This window comes from Eupeodes corollae, chromosome 1 (assembly GCF_945859685.1).
Source record: "Eupeodes corollae chromosome 1, idEupCoro1.1, whole genome shotgun sequence".
Lineage (NCBI taxonomy): Eukaryota > Metazoa > Arthropoda > Insecta > Diptera > Syrphidae > Eupeodes > Eupeodes corollae.
The window spans coordinates 203931574-203940197 of NC_079147.1; positions in this window are offsets into that span (position 1 = coordinate 203931574).

Consider the following 8624-nt stretch of genomic DNA (forward strand, 5'->3'; position numbering starts at 1 on the left):
TAGACGTTTATTGTTATTTACACAAATATTATTTTACAAGCGCATATACATAACACTTGTGCCAACATTTTGTCCTTTAATTCTCAAGATATATGTTTAGGTCTTGTTCTGAAACCTTCAATTCCTTTTTCGTGTATCTCTCCATTGATTCAAAACAATGTCAACGGAGCACTCGCTTGAGTTAAGGGCATGGTAGTTATTGATAAATATTATGATTCATGATATGGCTCGATTTTTTTGGCAAAATGCTCACGAATTTGAGCTGCAGAAATTGACATTTTTTGGCAACAATACATATTTAAATTTTCTGAAACCCAAGTGGTCGCAAAATAGATCCTTCCAATGTTCCAACAAGGTCAATAGAGTCTTAAAATGTAAATATTTTGGAGGACTGTACTGATGTAAAGTGCTACGTACTGACCGTGCCTCGTGTTCAAAGCTTCATCAACCCTGTTTATTCCGTTCATTCTCTTGTTTTCTCTTAAAGAAATTTGTAATATGCTAAGGTTCCCTGGCAGAAATATAACATATAAATGAAATTTGTAATATGTTAAGGTTCCCTGGCAGCAATTTCATCCCACAATGAAAATTCAAATGAGTCAGTAGTGACAACTTAAAAGTTTAAATATTTGTGAGTATTGGAATTCCAAACAAAATTTAAATTTTTTCAATATACTTTTGTTCAATTTTGAAATGAAACTACGATTGGGTTAGTTTCTTCCAAACTTCCGGTGTAGATTTCCCACTGTACACCTCCCTCTAGTCAATCTCAATACACAAAGGATTTTCCATTTATACAACTTCGAGTACATACTGTGAGTATTTTTCTTCTTTTTTTCAAATTATTTCAGTAAAATTGGATTTGAATTCAACAAAAATAGAACATGTAACTCTACATATTATATAAGTATGTAGAAAGATATGTGTAACAATGAAATAAAATAAAAGATATATGTTTTCTTCATCAAAGGGGAACATTTTTTAATAAATCTAGGAATTTTTGGTTGGTTTTTGACATTTTTCGAATTCGATTTCATTTTCTAGTTTTTATTTTTTAAACTTTGTTTTAAATGAACCTTCGAACTCACTGCGGGCACTTCTTTTCATTTGACCAATAAATGTTGGAGAGAGGGAACATTTTTTGATATGTTAAGGTAAACACACGAAATGTGTCATATGCACAATTTTTAAAATTAGTTTCAGTACCACGTATACCTATTTTCGACCTAAGGGCTAACTGTGGAAGTTTATTGCTTTCGTTTCGTATATGGGAAAATAAAAGATTGAAAAGATTTTTTTACAATTTAATTTGAATTTGTAAACGAACACATGGCGAAGAGAGAAACAATGAGTTGAAATACTTATTTTTTATCATTACGTTTCAAAAAGTCTAAAATAAAATAACTCGAATTTAAAGATTTAAGGTGGCTAGCACCTAAATAGCAATTCACTTAAGTACTTGTAGACTATTTGAGTAAGTTAGTTGTATTTATGAACTTATACAATATTCGACTTTATTAATCATAAAGGATTTATATTTTTTGGTATGTAAATTAATTATGTTTAAAAAAAAGTGTTACCATCCTCCTCTTTCACCCCGAACCTGGAGCAGCTTAAGAACGAAGAACGGAAGCCTCTTAATGACCGGCAGTATGGCTCTCGTAGCAATAGGTTCACTGGTGATTTCATGGTTTATCTCACCGAACAAATATTTACATCGTTTTGGAGAAACTAAGATTATAGCACTTGATATTTCAAAAGAGTTTGAATGGAGTTTGGCACCAAGCTCTCTTATCGAAAATTCGTACTTTTGATATTGATTAGATTTTTGATTGCTGGATAAAATAAATGCTGAAGTCCCCCAGGGCTCCGTTTTGTCTCCCACTCTCTTCCTTATATTCATAAACAATCAAACGTTCTCTTGTCTGCCACTTCTAGGCCATTGAACTGTTTTGCTTATGATGAGCTCATTAAATTCCGATATCGGCAGCATTGTCAAATGGGGAATAAGGAACCGTGTAGAATTGAATGATTTAAAAACTCAAAACTGTCTCATATCGTTAAGCGTAGGGTTACCCTACCCCGATGCCGCTATCCATGAGCGGCACTTTAATCCAGGAAACTAAACAACTTTCAGTACTAGGTATACATATACAGATCACCTCTAAGGGAATGATCGATATCGCTAAAAACGCTCCTAGGTGCTTAGGATTTGTGGATTTTATGGGAAAGCCATAAGTGTGCTCTCTAATTCGCTGCTATGGACAAGGACCGCAATCCCAACGGATTATTTCGTGGATACTAACTGTCTAATAGAAACACAATTTTTGCCGCTCACAAAGCTCAATTGACTCAGTAAGCAGTTGAGGGACACGACTGTCGACTATCCACCTCGTTATTACTTTGCAGTTTAGATCAGCTTCAATTCTGGGAGCACAAATATTTTTCTGACGAATTACATTTTAATTTCGGGCTACAAAGTTAATGTCTAAAGCTAATAAATAGAAAGTGACCGTTTGGAGTGGATTTTGGATAATTGGCATCATTGCAACATTTTTCTTGAGGCTGGAGAACAAAGATTTAGTCAAGGGTCTTGGAAAACTTGAGTGACAGAATGAGTTATTTCAAAGCTAGCCGAGTTTTGTTCTATTATCAAAAAGAACGTTTTGTATATGCTAATAAAACCATTGCATTCAAACAAAAACTTGTGTTTTCCCACACCTTATTTATGTACAACTAAGTAGAATATATATTTTTGGTTCTATTTTAAAAATCAACATAAAATGAAAGATTTTACATGTCTTACAAAAATCTAAAAGTAATGCTTAAACGGTACACACAAATGAAAAATGGTTTTAAAGTGAGCTTTGTACTGGCACCTTGTCTGAACAATTCTATTATATGAAGTTTTTGAAATAAATAGTAAAACTTCAGAAAATAAATAAAAATAATGTTTGGATTCGAAATCAGTACTAAAAATTATGCCGACCAATATAATACAATCATTTGATAAATGATCTTGACTTGGTGGGAGCTGCTTTCCAGCAAGTGTAAAAGGTGAATGTAAGCATTCGCGCCAACTGCGACCTGGAAAACAAAGCCCTACTTAATCACTTTTACCTTCGAAATGATATGACACAATAGCGATCTGAGAACCACAGTTTCATAGGGTTCAATGACGATTCCTTGGAAAATGCCATAATCGCCGAGCAAACGGGACCAAGTCCATTGTTAGTGACGAAGATTCAGCCTCAGCTCAACTTCAACTTAATAAAAAACAAAAAGTCAGCAGGTGTCGACGATATATCCAACGTTGTACCAAGACATTTACCGATGGAGTCAATTGACATTTATACCACACTCTTCAATAATGCATATTATCCATTGCATTGGAAGACCGCTGTGCTTCATCCTCTCCCCAAAATGGGAAAGAACAACCCCAACAAGTCAAATCTTCGGTCGATAAGTCTTCTTCCAAGCATCAGCAAAGTTTCCGAAAAAATAATTAATAGGGTCCTGACTCAGTGACTGGATAAACAGTTTGGGTTCACGGTGGGTTATGACACAATTCATGGTGATTCTAAATTCGTTTCTGATATCCAATCGAATAAATCAAAACAACAATGCACAAGTGCTGTTCTGGTTGATTTGGAAAATGCCTTTGACACCGTATGGTTAGAGGGTCTTTACCTAAAACTGAGCAGGCTTTGCATAACCAACCCATTGTTGTATATACTTTATGGTATGCTTAAGAATTGAAAGTTTGTTGTCAAAAGTGGCAATGTAACTTCTACCACAACATTTTTAATAAAAAGCGATCTGATAGGTAGTCTAACAAAGGCAATTGCCCGAACAGCTCGAAAGGTTGGGGTTCAATTGCAACGTAATTTCGACTAGATTCAGCGATATTGTCGGAGACAATTCTGTTCCGGACTCGGTTGTCTAGGAGCAGTAAGGATACGTGCAACAATTGGCGCAAGATGTATAGTGAAGTACCTCGGTATCTTATAAGAACAGTATTTATATTTCTATAGGCATATAAATGATCCTCTGACCAGGGCCACAGAAGCCTTCGCTCTGACGGAACTGAAGTTTTTTAGCAGTCGGCTTGACCCCAGACTGAAGAAAATTTGCTACATGGCCCTCATACGGCCAGCGATCGTTTATGGTTGTCCCGTGTGGTTCAAGGTTCGGGTGTTCGAGCGGCAGTGTTTACGACGCTGTACCAGCTTATACCGAACAACTGAATCTTACGTACATTACATTGAATTCTTACGTACATTACTGTTCCAACGAGGTCCTATACAACGGGACTCGAATCAATCGTGATAAAACTCGTTCGAGGTCACATTATTTTCAGAGTGCACACTTGAGCGGCTTCATTCCACCAGAGGCATACCTCTTTTTAGACAGTTGCGGTCTAATAGAGCATAGATTGGCAGGTCCGCTTCAGCGTTGCCGTTTGTCCTCTAAAGAGTAAACTAATTAAAAATCGGTAACGAAGTTTCATACTGAACTTGAACTGAACTCTGTCGGTTTATACTCCGAAAAAATTCGTACTGGACGCTGCCTTTTTATACTTCGAAAAAATTACTATCCACTGAATGTTGTCATTTTGAATCGAAATTCCAGTTAACATTTGTACTTTTTTTCTATGGTGTCCAATTTTCGTATGTTGGCCCCGCTCGTGGCACAAGGTGGAGCAGAGCTCCTTTGGTGCAGTAGGGCTGTGTCCGAACGGGACCGAACTGATAAGGTGAAGCAGGAGAACCAGTTTTGGTGGCTTCAATCGGCAATTGATAGTGGGTAGTCGGGATGGGGTTTTAAGCCTTGGCCGGCTTACAAACTTGTTTTATAGTTTTAGGGTTTAGTTTTAATTAGAATAGGCATGGTGGTACAAACAAAACAAATATAAAAAAGCAAAACAAAAATGTAAAACAAAAGGACAACAAAATGAATTACAGTAACATAGATCTTAGGACCGAAAGGCCTTAAGATTTAGTATTATTGTTTAACTTAGAGTGTTTATATGGGACCGGTAAGTTATGGTTAATTAAACTCTCTAAGATGAAACTAAAAAATTATTTAAAAAAAGTGAGTTTTACTGTCATGCCAGACGTCTTCGATTCGATCATATGTCATCTAAGGTTTTTTTTTTCACTGGTACTGCCTCTTGCGAGGAATTGACAAATTCTCCAGGAGTAATTCTTGTCATGAAAAGTACTTTCTCCAATTAGCCGTTCGAATTTGGCTTAAACAGTTCCCCTCCATCCCTGACAACAGTACTCGCACACACGAATGATTGAGAGTTTTAAGTCACTATAGGTCCTTGTTCCCAACGGAATGTTACACCACCCAATTTATTTATTTAGTCACAATTGTTCGCCCATTATTTAAAAAACGCCTTTGAAATAATTATCCGTTCTAAACCAAATTAATAATAAAAGTGAGAAGCCATTTTTTAAATATATAAATGGTGAACAGTCACTCAAAGAGCAGTGGGGCTAAGTTTCGGCACTTCAATGTCACAATTAAAAGCAAGTTTTGAGAGATCGGTATCTTAACCATTTAATGTATAGATTTCAGTAAAGTACCAATATTTTGTATAAACTTTGACAAACTGACAAGCTCTTTTAGAAATATTCAACAGGATTATGTACTTCAAACTTTATTACTTTTGTCAATGGAAACTAAAGAACTCGGTTGTATCGATTCTTAAACCACTATGTTAAGCTTTTCAAAAATGTGTGTATATTTTGCACCTTACCGCCTCAGGATGTGCTGATGCCCTGCGCTTATACATTCTAAGTGGCCTTTAATCCCTATTATAACGATTCTCAATTAATATCATCCCCATATGTATATACTTTCTAGTTATATTACCCCATAGAATTGTATGGCTAACAATTTCATATTTTCATCTCAACATGGTTTTTCATTACAAAACCACATTTACTATTCATTTTATACAAACATTATGTAGGTATGGGTGTAAGCACCTACACTACAAACATAAACAGCAGCACTCTGGTAATAAAAATGCCGTATAAAGTTTTAGATATGTATGAATTAAGACCATAAAATGAGATTGCTTTGTGCCTATCTATTTTTGTAGGAATGTGTGGCATGTCAACATTGAGTATGCATGGAAATATAACGTTATTTATACAGGGTTGGTCAAAAGTAACTTCCTAATTTAAAAAAAGAATCATATAAATCTTCTGTTTTCAATTTTCGTTTTCTTTTTTAATGTACTTATAAAACTATCTTCGAAGGTTAGATTTCCAAACTAACTGAATTTTTTTTTAAATAAGCTAGCAATTATTTTAACCGTTCGGCGTGATTAAAATGAGCAAAATACACGCTTTGTGCACACGATTGCGGCGCAGTTAGTGATTCGATTTCGTCAACAAAGAGCTATAGTTAAAATTCCTCGAGGAAGACTTCGCATATCCCGAACTGAAGAGAATGCGGACAAATCTGTGTGTCCCGTAGTTTATTGTGAAGATTAAAACCTTAATTTAATTGGAATCCACATTCTCCAGATTTGACTGACCCAGTTTTTTTTCTATGTGGTTCTTTGTAGGCTAAAGTGTGCGTAAATAATCTTAATACCATTTCGTAAGGATTAAAAAAATTTATTATGAAACTACTATGAATTTTTTCATCACTTTAAATTAGAGAGTCACTTTTGGCCCACCCTGTACAACACAATCTTATACGGCTATAAAAACAAACGGAAAAAAATGTCGGCTAAAGTTTTGTGCTGTTTAAGAATGGCTTCTAATTTATTCGTAAATTGCTGTCATTTCGCATGCAATGAGTATCAAAATACACATACACTACACTCATACACATTTATAATTATTATTAACGTCAAAACGTTGCTCGTCGTCGGTCGTCGCTCTACAAAGCAACGCACTGTATGGATAGGTACTCATATTTTTTATTCTTTCATAAGTGCTGTTTAAGGGTTTAACTCCTTTACGCACATTATTTTTAATTACGTTCTTTCCGTGTCATCTCGCGTCATCGTTATCCTTATCCTGTTTTTTTTTTTTATTTTGTATTCTGTAGCCAGATGTGTGAAAGTATAGAGCGCTTAAAATACTTTTTATAATAAAAGCTTGAATGTTTCCTGGTATTTTCAACGCATATTTATTAGGTCGTTAGAAATGTGTGTGAAAACTGAGATTTTAGTTAGACTTCAATAATTTTTCATGTAAGATGAAAAGGTTTTGACAACTTTCTAATTCTGAATTCTGTTTTTAAAATACATTTCTTATATATATTTTGTGAACATCATACATTATAATTTATATTATTTTGTACTTTCATTAATTTATTTGGTCAATTTTGATTTTTACTCACATTCTATTGCACGAATATCACCTGTGTAAGGTTTTCAAGAGGTTAGACCACCCTTGAATTTTCGAAAGACTGTTTTTTATTGTTTTTTTTTAGTAAAATGTATCGTCTGGAATTTTTTAGGGTTGATGGAAATAATGTGTAACTATGAATGTCAGCTTCTAAAAAGTTACGATCTTGGGTGGACTTAAGAACTTCACTTGAGCGTAAACATGACGTTACGTCTTTAATTGACAGGATGAACAAAAAAGGGCCAAGATGGCTGCCCTGGGGAACACCAGATTGAGCAACAAAAGGTTCAGAATGACAATTTCTAAATTTTACCTCATAGGATCTGTTTTCAAGGTATGATGTAGGTATTATTTGAACCAAGCTTAGAAAAATGGTGGAAAACCAAGAGCCTAAGTTTAAATAAAATAATTCCGTGGCTAAGTTGGTCAAAAGCTTTAGAAAAGTCAGTGTATACACAGTCAATTTAATAACTTTGCTTTAAAGCGTTTGAACATATGTACATATGTTTGAGAATGTGAGGAGATTTTGAACGGTTGATCTTTTTTTTTCACAAAACCAAGTTGCTGTTCCCAAATGAGATTTTTACTAAAAAATGCTACACTTTCCAAACAACTTGTTGAAATACTTTAGGAATGCAAGAAAGCTTTGCAATGAGCCTATAGTTTGTTATATCCGCCTTGTTACCTTTCTTGAAAATTGGTGTTAGAAATGACTTCTTCCATTTCCTGGGAAATTTGTCCGTTTTTAGAGAAAGTTTGAACAAGAAAGGGTTCAACTAAATCATTACTTCACTATTTTTAGTACTATCGAAGGAATAGCATCGGGACCGGCTGAGCAGTCATCATTCAACGCAGATAAAAGATCAAAAACTGTACTCTGTAGCACAGTGATGTGACTACAGCTAGTTTTCGAAAAGGAGTGAAGGTTATGAAAATGTACTTCATCAACTTCTTGAGGGCTATTATCAAATGACTCACGGAAATTTGTTGCGAAAGCGTTACAGATATCAACACTTTTATCTAACGAAAGGTTCTTGTAAGTGAAGTTAACTGGAAAGCCAACTAATTTTTTCTTTGACTTTACAAAATTACATTACAAATTTTTTTATTATTCTCTTTCAAAGAGGTGCCCATATCAGTAACATAACAAGCATATACAAAATTAGAAAGAGACTTAAATTGGTTAAAGAGTTCAACATTAAAAGAGAAATTGATTGGAGATAGAGTTTTGAGATACGTTTTCCA